The sequence below is a fragment of the Hyperoodon ampullatus genome (genome assembly GCF_949752795.1).
Source record: "Hyperoodon ampullatus genome assembly, chromosome: 2".
NCBI lineage: Eukaryota > Metazoa > Chordata > Mammalia > Artiodactyla > Ziphiidae > Hyperoodon > Hyperoodon ampullatus.
In genome coordinates, this window is record NC_136915.1 from 193,711,564 (window position 1) to 193,729,456 (window position 17,893).

The 17,893-nt window shown below is 41.1% G+C and overlaps 1 protein-coding gene across 1 annotated transcript in view; it reads right to left on the bottom strand.

The window, feature by feature from the left end:
* The window catches only part of DENND1B (DENN domain containing 1B), a gene marked incomplete at its 5' end in the record, with an annotated part of 258,945 nt that overhangs the window by 13,423 nt on the left and 227,629 nt on the right, over positions 1-17,893 (bottom strand). The gene's annotated exons all lie outside the window — the stretch shown is intronic.

The window sequence follows — 17,893 nt, forward strand, 5'->3', positions numbered from 1 at the left end:
CTAACACCATACACAAAAATAAGCTCAAAATGGATTAAAGACCTAAATGTAAGGCCAGAAAGTTATCAAACTCTTAGAGGAAAACATAGGCAGAACACTCTATGACATAAATCACAGCAAGATCCTTTTTGACCCACCTCCTAGAGAAATGCAAATAAAGACAAAAATAAACACATGGGACCTAATGAAACTTCAAAGCTTTTGCACAGCAAAGGAAACCATAAAGAAGACCAAATGACAACCCTCAGAATGGGAGAAAATATTTGCAAATGAAGCAACTAAGAAAGGATGAATATCCAAAATATAGAAGCAGCTCGTGGCTCAATATGAAAAAACAAAACAACCCAATCCAAAAATGGGCAGAAGACCTAAATAGACATTTCTCCAAAGAAGATATACAGACTGCCAACAAACATATGAAAGAATGCTCAACATCATTAATTAGAGAAATGCAAATAAAAACTACAATGAGATATCATCTCACACCGGTCAGAATGGCCATGATCAAAAATCTACAAACAGTAAATGCTGGAGAGGGTGTGGAGGAAAGGGAACCCTCTTGCACTGTTGGTGGGAATGTAAGTTGATACAGCCACTATGGAGAACAGTATGGAGGTTCCTTAAAAAACTAAAAATAGAGCTACCATATGATCCAGCAATCCCATTCCTGGACAGGTATGCAGAGAAAACCATAACTTGAAAAGATACATGCACCCCAATGTTCACTGCAACACTATTTACAACAGCCAGGACATGGAAGCAACCTAAATGTCCATCAACAGAGGAATGGATAAAGAAGATGTGGTACATATAAGCAATGGAATATTACTCAGCCATGAAAAAGAATGAAATAATGCCATTTGCAGCAACATGGATGGACCTAGAGATTGTCATACTGAGTGAAGTAAGTCAGAAAGAGAAAGATAAATATCATATGATATTGCTTATACGTGGAATCTAAAACAATGGTACAAATGGACTTATTTACAAAACAGAAGTAGAGTCACAGATGTAGAAAACAAACTTATGGTTACCAGGGGGGAAGGAGGGGGAGGGATGGGCTGGGAGACTGGGACTGACACATACACACGACTATGTATACAATAGGTAACCAATGAGGACCTGCTGTGTAACGCAGGGAACTCGAGACTCTGTAACGGCCCACATGGAAAAAGAATCGAAAAGTGGATACATGTAAATATATTGTATATGATTCACCTTGCTGCACAGCAGAAACTAACACAACATTGCAAATCAGCTATACTCTAATAAAAAGTTTACAAAAGTAAATAAATAGCATGACAGTAAAAAAAAAAAGTATGCACCCAATATAGTAGCACCTAAGTAATATAAAGCAAATATTAACATACATAAAGGGAGAAACTGACAGTAATACAATAATAGTAGGAGATTTTAATACCTTACGTCCATGGACAGAACATCCAACAGAAAATAAGGAAACACTGGCCTTAAACAATACATTAGATGAGATGGACACACACACACACACACAGAGAAAACATTCCACCCCCAAACAGAGTACACATTCAAGTGCACATGGAACATTCTCTGGGACAGATCACATGTTAGGCCACAAAAAAAGTCTCAGTAAATTTAAAAGGACTGAAATCATATCAAGCATCCTTTCTGAACACAACAGTACAAAACTAGAAATCCATTACAAGAGGAAAACTGGAAGAAACAAAACTCATGAAGACTAAACAACATGCTACTAAACAACCAAAGGGTCAATGAAGAAATCAAAGAGAAAATAAAAAGCACCTTGAAATAAATGAAAATGAAAAACATTGTTCCAAAGTTGATGGAAAATCAGTTCTAAGAGGAAAGTTCATAGCCTACCTCAAGAAAAAAACATATAAACAACCTAACTTTACACCTAAAGGAACTAGAAAAAAGAAAAATAAATAAAGCCCAAAGTTAGTAGGAGGAAGAAAATAATAAAGATCAGAGTGGATATAAATAAAATAGAGACTATAAAAATAACAGAAAAGATCAATGAAACTAAGAGCTGGTTCTTTGAAAAGCTAAACGAAATTGATAAACCTTTAGCCAAACTCATCAAGGAAAAAAAAGAGAGGGCCCAAATCAATAAAATCAGAAAAGAGAAGTTACAACCAATACAAAGAATCCTAAGAGACTACTACTACAACCTCTTATATACCAACAAATTGGACAACCTGGAAGAAATAGATGAATTCCTAGATACATACCATCCTCCAAGACTAAATGGCAAAGAAATAGAAAATCCAAACAGACTAATTACTAGTAATGAAATTCAATCAGTAATAAACTCCCAACAAACAGAAGTCCAGGATCAGAAGGCTTCACAGGTGAATTCTACCAAACATTTAAAGAGTTAATTAACACCTATCTTTCTCAAACTATTCCAAAAATTTGCAGAGGAGGGAAAGCTTCTAAACTTGTTCCAAAAGGCCAGCACTGCCCTGATAACAAACAAAGATATTATCAGACAAAGATATTACAAAAAATGAAAATTACAGGCTAATATTCCTGATGAACATAGATGCAAAAATCCTCAACAAAATACTAGCAAACCAAATCCAACAATACATTAAAAGGATCATACACCATGATCAAGTGGGATTTCTTCTAGGGATGCAAGGGTGATTCAATATCCACAAATTAATCAATGTGCTAGTGAGTGACAGAAAGGAAAGAATGAGTAGAGAAATATGTTCTTGTAACCCCTGCTGGGAAAGTGCAGTAAGTTTCTCCATAATTTTGGTAATCAGCAATGTGTTGGGACTTATAACTGTAATATCACTTTACAACTATAAGCTTAAGGTATGTGAGTTAACTAGAAATTTGGGAAATAGCCTAAAAACACAACTACCACTTACAACGTTATTTCTGTGGGAAAAATATATTTTACCCACTCACTCCAGAACTCACAAAATATAATGCAGTCCTCTGATTCTAAAGACAAGTCATTATTATTACACTGACCTCTGTGTATGCTTACCATTATGCCAGCTATGGGTCTTGCATTTAATTTTTTTAATTAAAAACAAAACAAATCAAAACAAAAACCAAATGAACAAAAACTATGAGGGAGCTGGGACTTTATGCTGCTATTTAACAAATCATCATTGACTATTTAAGAACTAATACAAGAAGATAATAAACACATAACTCACTATTTATGTTTACAGCATACTTTGCAAAGCACTCTCACATACACACTGGGCTAGGTTCTGGGAATACAGAGTTGAGTTAGGTTGAGTCTCTGCCTTTAAGCAGATCAGTGTCTAGTGAACCCCACAATACATCTGGAGGAACACCAGGGAGGCCCCATAATTGCTCAAGGTCACACACCTTATCAAGAATAAGAACCAGAAAGTGGAACCTGATGTGTTGCCAGCCCCTTGTTCATTTTCTTCCACAAGTTAGTTTCATATTCTACAATCTGCCTGCATATACCATAGATTCTCAATTATTTTTTTTATTAACTATATCTTTTTTTAAATGAAGCTCCTGCTTCTCCACAGTCTAAGTCATTTAAGTCATAAGAGATTCACAAGTGCCTCTGTATTTAGTTTTACATTTTCTATCTAGGCCAGGGTTCTATCAATTTCTATACACATAGGAGTGTAAAAGTGTAACTTATGGTGAGTTTTCACAACAGAATGAGAATCAGAATCAGAAGTAAAACTGATTAATGTTTTTCTTTCTACGGGAGTTATGCTTTGGCTAACTGAAATAAGCTTCTAATGAACAGTTATCAAATATGTATATGCAATAATTCAATTCATTAGGACCTGCAATCTCCATATACAGTATGAAGTAACAGTGTCCAAACACACGGTTAATGTGTCAATTGCTTGATGACCTCATATTACATAATTGTTAAGGTCACAAAAAAGGAAAAAGGAGAAAAATAATTAAAATTTGATCAACATTCAAGATAGAGGGAAATGGCAGCATATTTAACAAAAGCATCATCAGCTCCTGAGCTCACATGAACCCAGATTATCTCTACGTCACTGTTTCTGATGGGTTTGGATGCAGGCACAGTGCTTTCAGAGGAAATAAAGAATTGTTTCCACTATACCCAGCACACACGACACAGGCAAAAAGAACTGGTCATAATTTTATGAACAGGAGTCTTTTATGGGTAACTGGCAGCTAGTAAGGTTAGAGTGCAAAAAATATACTGTGTACTCTTCAGGGTGTGTGATACACAGCCAAAACTAGGGCATCTTTATCTGGATTCATAAATCACAGATACATCATTACTGAAAACCTGCACAATAAACTACACAGAAACTAAACTGACTAACAGAAAAATAATCGCAACACAATGAAAATTAAAAATATATACATTTTAGGTCTCGAGTGGGGGAAGATGGCGGAAGAGTAAGACGCGGAGATCACCTTCCTCCCCACAGATACACCAGAAATTCATCTACACGTGGAACAACTCCTACAGAACACCTACTGAATGCTGGCAGAAGACCTCAGACCTCTCAAAAGGCAAGAAACTCCCCACATACCTGGGTAGGACAAAAGAAAAAAGAATAAGAGACAAAAGGATAGGGACGGGACCTGCACCAGTGGGAGGGAGCTGTGAAGGAGGAAAGGTTTTCACACACTAGGAGCCCCTTCGCTGGCGGAGACTGCGGGTGGCGGAGTGGGGAAGCTTCGGGGCCACGGAGGAGAGCGCAGCCACAGGGGTGCGGAGGGCAAAGCGGAGAGATTCCCGCACAGAGGATCGGGGCCGACCAGCACTCACCAGCCTGGGAGGCTTGTCTGCTCACCCGCCGGGGCGGGCGGGGCTGGGAGCTGAGGCTCGGGCTTCGGTCAGACCCCAGGGAGAGGACCGGGGTTGGCGGCGTGAACAGAGCCTGAAGGGGCTAGTGCGCCACAGCTGGCTGGGAGGGAGTCCAGGAAAAGTCTGGAGCTGCCGAAGAGGCAAGAGACTTTTTCTTACCTCTTTGTTTCCTGGTGCGCGAGGAGAGGGGATTAAGAGCGCTCCTTAAAGGAGCTCCAGAGACGGGCGCGAGCCGCGGCTAAAAGCGCGGACCCCAGAGACGCGCATGAGATGCTAAGGCTGCTGCTGCCGCCACCAAGAAGCCTGTCTGCGAGCACAGGTCACTGTCCACACCGCGCCTCCCGGGAGCCTGTGCAGCCCGCCACTGCCAGGGTCCCGGGATCCAGGAACAACTTCCCCGGGAAAGCGCACGGCCCGCGTCAGGCTGGCGCAATGTCACGCCGGCCTCTGCCGCCGCAGGCTCGCCCCGCCTCCATACCCCTCCCTCCCCCCGGCCTGAGTGAGCCAGAGCCCCCGAATCAGCTGCTCCTTTAACCCCGTCCTGTCTGAGCGAAGAACAGATGCCCCCAGGGTACCTACACGCAGAGGCGGGGCCAAATCCAAAGTTGAACCCCGGGAGCTGTGCGAACAAAGAAGAAAGGGAAATCTCTCCCAGCAGCCTCAGAAGCCGCAGATTAAAGCTCCACAATCAACTTGATTTACCCTGCATCTGCGGAATACCTGAATAGACAACGAATCATCCCAAATTGAGGAGGTGGACTTTGAGAGCAAGATTTATGATTTTTTTCCCTTTTCCTCTTTTTCCGTGTGGATGAAAGGCTCTTGGTGCTACAGCCAGGAGTCAGTGCTGTGCTTCTGAGGTGGGGGAGCCAACTTCAGGACACGGGTCCACAAGAGACCTCCCAGCTCTACGTAATATCAAACGGCGAAAATCTCCCAGAGATTTCCATCTCAACACCAGCACCCAGTTTCAGTCAACGACCAGCAAGCTACAGTGCTGGACACCCTATGCCAAACAACTAGCAAGACAGGCACACAACCCCACCCATTAGCAGAGAGGCTGCATAAAATCATAATAAGTCCACAGACACCCCAAAACACACCACCAGACATGGACCTGCCCACCATAAAGAACACAGGCACTAGTCCCCTCCACCAGGAAGCCTACACAACCCACTGAAACAACCCTACCCACTGGGGGCAGACACCAAAAACAACAGGAACTACAAACCTGCAGCCTGCATAAAGGAGACCCCAAACACAGTAAGATAAGCAAAATGAGAAGACAGAAAAACACACAGCAGGTGAAGGAGCAAGATAAAAACCCACCAGACCTAACAAATGAAGAGGAAACAGGCAGTCTACCTGAAAAAGAATTCAGAATAATGATAATAAAATTGATCCAAAATCTTGGAAATAGAATAGACAAAATTCAAGAAACATTTAACAAGGACCTAGAAGAACTAAAGATGAAACAAGCAACGATGAACAACACAATAAATGAAATTAAAAATTCTCTAAAAGGGATCAATAGCAGAATAACTGAGGCAGAAGAACAGATCAGTGACCAGGAAGATAAAATAGTGGAAATAACTACTGCAGAGCAGAATAAAGAAAGAAGAATTAAAAGAACTGAGGACAGTCTCAGAGACCTCTGGGACAACATTAAACGCACCAACATTAGAGTTATAGGGGTTCCAGAAGAAGAAGAGAAAAAGAAAGGGACTGAGAAAATATTTGAAGATATTATAGTTCAAAACTTCCCTAATATGGGAAAGGAAATAGTTAATCAAGTCCAGGAAGCACAGAGAGTCCCATACAGAATAAATCCAAGGAGAAATATGCCAAGACACATATTAATCAAACTGTCAAAAATTAAATACAAAGAAAACATATTAAAAGCAGCAAGGGAAAAAGAACAAATAACACACAAGGGAATCCCCATAAGGTTAACAGCTGATCATTCAGCAGAAACTCTGCAAGCCAGAAGGGACTGGCAGGACATATTTAAAGTGATGAAGGAGAAGAACCTGCAACCAAGATTACTCTACACAGCAAGGATCTCATTCAGATTTGATGGAGGAATTCAAACCTTTACAGACAAGCAAAAGCTGAGAGAGTTCAGCACCACCAAACCACTTTTACAACAAATGCAAAAGGAACTTCTCTAGGCAAGAAACACAGAGGAGGAAAAGACCTACAATAACGAACCCAAAGCAATTCAGAAAATGGGAATAGGAACATACATATCGATAATTACCTTAAGTGTAAATGGAGTAAATGCTCCCACCAAAAGACACAGATTGGCTGAATGGATACAAAAACAAGACCAATATATATGCTGTCTACAAGAGACCCACTTCAGACCTAGAGACACATACAGACTGAAATTAAAGAGATGGAAAAAGATATTCCATGCAAATGGAAACCAAAAGAAACCTGGAGTAGCAATTCTCATAGCAGACAAAACAGACTTTAAAATAAAGTCTATTAGAAGAGACAAAGAAGGACACTACATAATGATCAAGAGATCAATCCAAGAAGGAGATATAACAATTGTAAATATTTATGCACCCAACATAGGAGCACCTCAATACATAAGGCAAATGCTAACAGCCATAAAAGGGGAAAGCGACAGTAACACATTCATAGTAGGGGACTTTAACACCCCACTTTCACCAAAGGACAGATCATCCAAAATGAAAATAAATAAGGAAACACAAGCTTTAAATGATACATTAAACAAGATGGACTTAATTGATATTTATAGGACATTCCATCCAAAAACAACAGAATACACATTTTTCTCAAGTGCTCATGGAACATTCTCCAGGATAGAGCATATCTTGGGTCACAAATCAAGCCTTGGTAAATTTAAGAAAATTGAAATTGTATCAAGTATCTTTTCTGACCACAACGTTATGAGACTAGATATCAATTACAGGAAAAGATCTGTAAAAAATACAAACACATGGAGGCTAAACAATACACTACTTAATAACGAAGTGATCACTGAAGAAATCAAAGAGGAAATCAAAAAATACCTAGAAACAAATGACAATGGAGACGACAACCCAAAACCTATGGGATGCAGCAAGAGCAGTTCTAGGAGGGAAGTTTATAGCAATACAATCCCACCTTAAGAAACAGGAAACATCTCGAATAAACAACCTAACCTTGCACCTAAAGCAATTAGAGAAAGAAGAACAAAAAAACCTCAAAGTTAGCAGAAGGAAAGAAACCATAAAAATCAGATCAGAAATAAATGAAAAAGGAATGAAACGATAGCAAAGATCAATAAAACTAAAAGCTGGTTCTTTGAGAAGATAAACAAAATTGATAAGCCATTAGCCAGACTCATGAAGAAAAACAGGGAGAAGACTCAAATCAATAGAAATAGAAATGAAAAAGAAGTAACAACTGACACTGCAGAAATACAAAAGATCATGAGAGATTACTACAAGCAACTCTATGCCAATAAAATGGACAACCTGGAAGAAATGGACAAATTCTTAGAAATGCACAACCTGCCAAGACTGAATCAGGAAGAAATAAAAATATGAACAGACCAATCACAAGCACTGAAATTGAAACTGTGATTAAAAATCTTCCAACAAACAAAAGCCCAGGACCAGATGGCTTCACAGGAGAATTCTATCAAACATTTAGAGAAGAGCTAACACCTATCCTTCTTAAACTCTTCCAAAATGTAGCAGACGGAGGAACACTCCCAAACTCATTCTAGGAGGCCACCGTCACCTTGATACCAAAACCAGACAAGGATGTCACAAAGAAAGAAAACTACAGGCCAATATCACTGATGAACATGGATGCAAAAATCCACAACAAAATACTAGCAAACAGAATCCAACAGCACATTAAAAGGATCATACACCATGATCAAGTAGTGTTTATTCTAGGAATGCAAGGATTCTTCAATATACGCAAATCAATCAACATGATACACCATATTAACAAACTGAAGGAGAAAAACCTTATGATCATCTCAATAGATGCAGAGAAAGCTTTTGACAAAATTCAATACCCATTTATGATAAAAACCCTGAAGAAAGTAGGAACAGAGGGAACTTTCCTCAACATAATAAAGGCCATATATCACAAACCCACAGCCAACATCATCCTCAATGGTGACAAACTGAAAGCATTTCCACTAATATCAGGAACAAGACAAGGTTGCCCACTCTCACCACTCTTATTCCACATAGTTTTGGAAGTTTTAGCCACAGAAATCAGAGAAGAAAAGGAAATAAAAGGAATCCAAATCGGAAAAGAAGAAGTAAAGCTGTCATTGTTTGCAGATGACATGATACTATACATAGAGAATCCTAGAGATGCTACCAGAAAACTACTAGAGCTAATCAATGAATTTGGTAAAGTAGCAGGATACAAAACTAATGCACAGAAATCTCTGGCATTCCTATACCCTAATGATGAAAAATCTGAAAGTGAAATCAAGAAAACACTCCCATTTACCACTGCAACAGAAAGAATAAACCTACCAAAGGAGATAAAAGACCTGTATGCAGAAAATTATAAGACACTGATGAAAGAAATTAAAGATGATACAAATAGATGGAGAGATATACCATGTTCTTGGATTGGAAGAATCAACATTGTGAAAATGACTCTACTACCCAAAGCAATCTACAGATTCAGTGCAATCCCTATCAAACTACCACTGGCATTTTTCACAGAACTAGAACAAAAAATTTCACAATTTGTATGGAAACACAAAAGACCCCAAATAGCCGAAGCAATCTTGAGAACGAAAAACGGAGCTGGAGGAATCAGGCTCCCTGACTTCAGACTATACTACAAAGCTACAGTAATCAAGACAGTATGGTACTGGCACAAAAACAGAAAGATAGATCAATGGAACAGGATAGAAAGCCCAGAGATAAACCCACGCACATATGGTCACCTTATCTTTGATAAAGGAGGCAGGAATGTACAGTGGAGAAAGGACAGCGTCTTCAATAAGTGGTGCTGGGAAAACTGGACAGGTACATGTAAAAGTATGAGATTAGATCACTCCCTAACACCATACACAAAAATAAGCTCAAAATGGATTAAAGTCCTAAATGTAAGGCCAGAAACTATCAAACTCTTAGAGGAAAACATAGGCAGAACACTCTATGACATAAATCACAGTAAGATCCTTTTTGACCCACTTCCTAGAGAAATGGAAATAAAAACAAAAATAAACAAATGGGACCTAATGAAACTTCAAAGCTTTTGCACAGCAAATGAAACCATAAACAAGACCAAAAGACAACCCTCAGAATGGGAGAAAATATTTGCAAATGAAGCAACTGACAAAGGACTAATCTTCAAAATTTATAAGCAGCTCATGCAGCTCAATAACAATAAAACAAACAACCCAATCCAAAAATGGGCAGAAGACCTAAATAGACATTTCTCCAAAGAAGATATACAGACTGCCAACAAACACATGAAAGAATGCTCAACATCATTAACCATTAGAGAAATGCAAATCAAAACTACAATGAGATATCATCTCACACCAGTCAGAATGGCCATGATCAAAAATCTACAAATAATAAATGCTGAAAAGGGTGTGGAGGAAAGGGCACTGAATGAATACCTCTTGCACTGTTGGTGGGAATGTAAGTTGATACAGCCACTATGGAGAACAGTATGGAGGTTCCTTAAAAAACTAAAAATAAAACTTCCATACAACCCAGCAATCCCACTACTAGGCATATATCCTGAGAAAACCATAATTCAAAAAGAGTCATGTACCACAATGTTCATTGCAGCTCTATTTACAATAGCCATGAGATGGAAACAACCTAAGTGTCCATCATTGGATGAATGGATCAAGAAGATGTGGCACATATATACAATGGAATATTACTCAGCCATAAAAAGAAACGAAATTGAGCTATTTGTAATGAGGTGGATAGACCCAGAGTCTGTCATACAGAGTGAAGTAAGTCAGAAAGAGAAAGACAAATACTGTATGCTAACACATATATATGGAATTTAAGGAAAAAAATGTCATGAAGAATCTAGATTTAAGACAGGAATAAAGACACAGACCTACTAGAGAATGGACTTGAGGATATGGGGAGCGGGAAGGGTAAGCTGTGACAAAGCGAGAGCGAGGCATGGACATATATACACTACCAAACGTAAAATAGCTAGTGGGAAGCAGCCGCATAGCACAGGGAGATCAGCTCGGTGCTTTGTGACCGCCTGGAGGGGTGGGATAGGGAGGGTGGGAGGGAGGGAGATGCAAGAGCGAAGAGATATGGGAACATATGTATATGTATAACTGATTCACTTTGTTTTAAAGCAGAAACTAACACACCATTGTAAATCAATTATACTCCAATAAAGATGTAAAATATATATATATATATATATATATACATTTTAATAAACTGACTATAGCTTTTGAAAAGCTGTGCATATCATTATTTTTCTAACTGTAATGTTAGATAGTTAATAGTTGCAGATGCTAGTGGAATGGACTTTGTATACTGTATGTTTTCAGAGAAAAATACTGTTCTATTTCAGATCTGGATAGAAATCTCACAGTAACAGGTATACAGTGGGAAAGTTCCCAAGGGCCAATGAACATGTTCATTATAAATTATTACCTAGAACCCCCTGAAATAAGTGCCAGGACAGTCATAATATGGCTTATATTTGGGAACAGGAGCTTTCTTTTTTTAAAAAGTGATTATGAAATAGATTGAGAGAGAGGTATAAGCAGTCAACATGGAGAAAAAAATAAGAAAAAGAAAAATTAAGTTGATTTACATTTTTAAAAGACCCTATAAATAGTTTTCAAAGTTGCACTAAATGACACGACATGGTTCTTGCCCCTGGAAAACCAGACAATGTCACAGGTAAGCCTCCCATCGCCTGTGCATCTGCCGTGTGCAGTTATGGAAGCTTCTCTCTTTGCTGTGTTTTGAAATGTGCGTAGCTTTTTCCATGAATTTTTCTGAAAAGGGGGGAAAAGACTCTTTCCTTTTCTTCTTGATCAGGGTACAAATAATGGCCAGGTTTCTTTAATTTACTGACACAAGAAAGAAGACTGTAATCCTGTTTTTGGTGCCTCTAATCTTTAGGGAGCGTTAATAGCCTGTGATGACATTTTCTGGGCCTCCACAAAGTTAGCAATTGCTCCCTGGTTCACTCTGCTCTGACCCACAAGGCATCACCAGGGCCCCTTTCAGCACCTGATACCTGCCGTGAGTTGTTCTACCACAGGACCTTTGCACAGGTCGATCCCCCTGCCTTGCAGGCTCTCCTCTTACACTGATCCCCTCCTCCCGGCCCCACTGTCTCTGCCACTACGCGTCTGTACTCACTGGAACATCTGTACCTGCCCACCCACATCTGAGCCTCTTTCCTCCCACCTTGTAGAAAAGCTACAGTCGCTAAGCTGCTGACAGAGACATCTTTTTAAAGGCAAACACAACAATGCTCCGCTCCTCTTTCCGTAACTCCTTCAGGGGCTCCCCACCGTTTTGGGGATCAATCTCCGACTCCTCACTTTGGCCCAGACTCTGCCGCAGGGCTGTCTGCTCCAGCCCTACCAGCCGTCTTCCCTCCCGTGCATGCGGGTCCAGCAGAGCCTCCCCCACCTGGCCTTTCCCCTCTTTCTCTAGCTGTCCTTCACGCTTTGCTCTCCCCTCCCGCCTTGCAGGATACGCTTCCTCCCTCATGCGTCTGTTTGCTGCTGCCTCGTGCAGCCCTAGAGCACCTGGACGCACACCTGCCGGGGGCCTGTCCCGCTGCACCGCGTCCTGGTTAGAGCCCCTCCTCCCTGCTCCACGGCCGGTTCCGAGGGCAGGAGCCTTGCTCCATTCTCTCTCGTACCCTCAGAACCATGCAGCGTGTGGTACGTATTAGTGTCAGGAAAGCTGCAAAAGGCTTTGAAAGGAGCTAAAGATGACGGCGTGTCCCGTCAGCAGAATCGGGATGGTGTTCAGCAGACTTTGTGGGGTTACCTGATTCTCCAGGGCTCTCCATCTTTCTTTGTCTTTAATGACCTGCCCAGGATACAACTGGACAAACTGTGCAACCAAGGCCTTACCTGGAGCCTCTGCTGTGGACCAAAGGTTGTAGATTTACGGAGCCGAAGCCTGCAGAGCCCTCCCAGGAGACCCGCGAGGTACCCACCGGACAGGGTCCAGCCTCAAAGGTGCCTTTCCCAGCAGGCCAGGAGCCTGAGCAAATCCAGAGAGCCTCAAGAGGGATCCACCCCAATTTGTAGCTATTTCAGGTAAAACATATTTTTACCTGGTAGAAAGCTTTCCTGGGCTTAGTTTCCTAGCCTTCAGATAGCAAATAACAGAGACTTTTATCAGCCCAATCGGATCTCTTACGAAAACTTCCAGAAAGAAGTAAATTCTGTGGCCATAGCTGGCCTATTCTGCATGGCTCTAGATTCACAAAGGTGTGATGTAAATAATTAGGTCAAACCTGATGAAAACAGCCATCTTTTTTGATCAAGAATAATCTTTGAGATCATGAGGATCACAGGTGGAGAGAATGTCAGGAAAACTGTAAAAGATACTGAAATGGGTCCAAAATTACTGCTGTCCTCTCAAAGAAATGTTAGGTACTGCCTAGCCTCCTGGGGCAGACTGGGGGATTGTCCAGCGCTCTGGAGGTCTGCGTGGCTCACAGGCACCATTAATAACCCTGCAGAGACCATAGGTACCTTGGAGAGGACTGACAGCAACGGAAATGTTTCTTGTCCCCAGAGATGCAGCAAATTTTGCCCAGTGGAGCCGCAGGTCTATGGTGCGGACAACGATGGTTTTAGTACCTGTTAGCATGTACACTTCAGTATTCTTGACTGTCCAGGTGTCTGTTCTTTGAAGTATCCTTTGTATCAGTTTTTTTTTTTTTTTACATCTTACTGGCTTTCTCATTAGCTAATGAACCAAATAAAATGAGGGCATTATAATTCTACCCTTTAATACAAAATTCTTCTTTAAAGCAGGTGGTTAGTGTTTCGTGAATAAATGAATACCTCCATACATGGTACTAGTTTCTGTTGAGCACTTCAACGAATTTTCAAACTGATAAGAAAATACATAACACAAAGAAGACGGTACTGCGCTAACTGGCCGACATGGGCATTTCCAGCACCCGTGAAGCACAGAGGAGTGTTATGCGCATTCATTCAGTAAAGATTACAGAAATGTCTGCATGTACCGGGTAGTGGGCTACATGCTAGTACGAGCATGACCGACAACAGAGCTCCTTGCCTTCATGGAGACTGTGGTCTAGTAAATGAAACATGAATTAAGTTGAATAATATAAGCATACAATTACGACAGCAAGAACTTGTACTAAACTATGACCGCTACAAGGAATCTGACCTCGTCATGGAGGTCAAGGGAAGGCTTCCCTTGAAAAATGTTTGACTTCAGCTCTGAAAGGTCAGTAGGAATTAAGTAGATGATGAGAAGAGGAACTGAAACGTGCAAAGGTCCCGTGGTGGGACGACCAGGGCAAACACAATGCAATCAAAGACGCCTACGGTTGCCCGTTGGTCAGAGCCTGGGTCCCGTGCACAGGGTTATTTAAGGACCCACTGATCTTGCAGTTGCCTGGATGACCACTAGATGGCAGGTGTATACTAAGAAGGCACAAGGCTGGATGCAGGTAAGTTTACAGCAGGTCACAGATAAACTGGGGGGAGATCAGAGGTGTAGCAGGAAAGAGTGGGGGGGCAGAAGCTGGTAGCGGGGATGGAGACGGGGACAGACCCAACTTGCAGGCCCCGATGGTGGAGGGTAACAGGAAGCCATTCATTGTTTTTTCCCTTCAACAAATATTTGAGGACCTCCTGAAAGCTTCTCTGTACTCCTTGAAGGTAAGTAGCAGCCACACCTCATTTAAAAAAAAAAATTCTTGGCATCTCTTCACACCACAAACATCCATTAAACACCTACTACACGTGAGTTACTGTCTTCCATGCTGTGAGGCACACAAAAGAAAAGATGTTCCCTTCCTCTCAAGATTTTCAAAAAAGGGTGAAAATGCCAAATACTGAATATAATAAAGCAATTACAAACACAATTCTTCCTATGGATATAACTGCACTCAGGTTTTTGATCACATATGACAACTTATGTAAATGACCATTAACACTGATCACGACTTATGTCAAACTGTAACATTCCCAATAAGTAGGTTCCATCAGCAGGCTAACAATACTAACAACATAGAATTGTAACTACATCCTTTAAATACTGGTAAACTCTGGGATCAATAAGGAGGTCTGGAAGTTTCTGAACTGTACAGACCTAGTGCAGCTGGAACTCTAGCCATGGTCAGGCACTATTGACCCCGGAGGCTGTGCAAACTATCAAATAACTACTGGCATTTGCAACTCTCTTGGGAGCCAGTACTACACTAAAAGGGTATATTTTTTGGATGCAAGAAGACATCATAAGGAAACAAAACAAGCAGAGTTTTACATCCCTCTGACACAAAGAATTAAAAATAAAGATGGGGAATTGGACGTCACACGTCTTCAATTGGACTCTCACTAGGTTCTAAGCACATAATCGTGCACTAAAAATTTTCTCACATAGAAATATAAAATGTAAAGCGAAAAATTAATATACTATCAATATTTTGGAAGTAATAAGCACTTGTATAGCAAGGGATGCTTACTAAGAATGTGAAAAATACTAAACTAATGCAAAAAAGCTGTCAGTGTGGAATGAAATTTATTAGATAAGATATTGTATTAGAGAAGCGAGACATTGAGTGAAGCAAAGAGAATGGACTGGAAAAGACCGGAAGGAAGAGCAGACACACAAGGAGAGTGACAGAGGCAGGGGGTCCAGGTCACAATACCATCAAACCCCATGTCTAATGAGGCAGCAAAAAATGAGTCTGGTTTATCTACAACAAGCAAGATGAGTGATTCCTTTCTTTTCACTACAATGGTTTCCCCAAAGCATATCAGAGGGTAAATGGTGAGGATCTTCCCCGGATACACAAGCAGCCTGTTATCCTGCAGTTACCATTTCTGTCACTAGATGGCAGACAAATCTAAGACTAGGGCAAAATCCTGGGTAAGGTGAAATTCATAGTTGGGGTTAAGGGGCCAGGGAAAGATAAGGGATACAGGCAGATGAATGGGAAAATACAAGTTTTTAGACTTCATAAAATTGAGATGCTTGTAATATATGAATTTTTTAAAAGGAGGTACTCTCTGTGCTACTGTCCCCATTTCAGACTTGAAGTGACTGAGGTCCAGAGCATTACCTGGCTTTTCCAAAGTCTACAACAACCCCCTGGGCCTATGCACTTTGCAGCCTAAGACAAAAAATATCTGCGTAAAATAATATGGGAATAAATTATCAAGAAAGCTACTATACAGAAGAATTATAACGCCAATACCTTAAAAATACATTGCAGTTTGCAATTTGAAAAGAGGTTTAAACACATGTGTGTTATCATTTTTATAGGTGGTAACTGAAGCACAAAGTGCCTTACCCGTGACTTACTTGCTTCAGTGTATTAGGTGTTTTATAGATCATACTTTAAATATCTACTTTACCACACACTTTGGGGAGCATCTTCCCTGTTTTACATATTAGGGAACCAAAAGCTTAATGAAGTAAAGTATCCTGGGCAAGATTAGACAGTTAGTGACAGAGCTGAGACTGCAACCCAGGTGTCCTGGCTTGCTGAACGGAACTCTCTTCATTATAATTACACTAGATAAGTCAGTCCTCAGAGACTCAGAAGAAATAAATGTCTGAAAATTAACCCAAGAAAGACCTTCTTAAAATGGCAAGTCTTAACCTCAATTTTAAAACAGGTGGTAGTTACAGAATGATCAAGAGTACTACTGTCCAGGTAGGTGAAGAGACAAGAGATTAAGACACTTTTCCAAAGATATTTCTGTCAGAACAAGAAAGTTAAATCGAAGGATTAACAAGATACGTGTTTGCTGAAGTCTGATGAATTCAGGTTATGAAGGGCTTCTATTACCAGGCTAAGGAAATAAGCTTGAGTAGAAGCGTCAGAATTCCGTTTCTGAGCAGGTGAGTGTCACGTGAGACTAGTTCCGGTGGGAAGATTCTGAAGTGGTCTGGACACACCCATGACCACTTAACCAGCCTCCCCTCCTACAGCCACGGCACCTTCTCTGCCAGCTTTAGCCACTTCATTCTCCATCACTCGGCTGTCACCTGATACGCACTCTCTTATGAAAGCAGTGTTCTGTGAGTACATTCCTGTCTTACCAAGTCCTCGAGGCCAAGAATCATCTTTTAATTCATTTTGCTTTTAAATCCACTTCCATTTTGAATGCAAAAAGCAGCAAAAGAATGTCGATTCCCATCCTAACCATGACAAACATCTGGATGGTCTTAAAGAAAAATATCATAATTTTTTCTTGAACCTATCAGAATGCTGAGTTGTAAGGCAACCAAGTAAAATGGATTCCATAGAGTCAGAAGCCCCTCCAAAGAGAGACAGGAGACAGGATCTATTTCACCCTTGGCAAAGCACACACACAGAAGAAGAGCAGCTGGAATATAAACAGGGAGGAAGAAATGTGCTGAAATGCAACCGAGACCACGTGTGGACTAACATGCCGGTTTGGAAGAGCTGGTAGACTCAGCGACAGGGGTGTTTGCACTCGCAAGCTCTTCTCCACAGGTAAAATCCTATAATTTTATTTGCCAGATCAGGCAACTCTACCATCTGGTGCTGCGGAGAAGGACTGGGGACAGACAGGAGTCTGAAAGCGCTCCCGTGGGGGTGCGGGCCTGCAGGAGACAGGCGCGAAGCCCACTGACTCCTGAAGGTCATTCATTTACACACAGCAAGAGCCTGAGCTGCTGGCAGACGTCAGCAAACTCAACCCCAAGACCACGGGGGCAGGTGTAGAAGTACAAACTCTACACCCCAGGGAGGAGCCGGAGGCCCTGATAGGCACAGGATCCTACACGGATACCAAGCATAAGTCTACCACCACTAGGGAGGGGCAAGCGGCCTGCAAACTGCCCCAAACCAATCACAGGTAAAGGGAAGTTTATC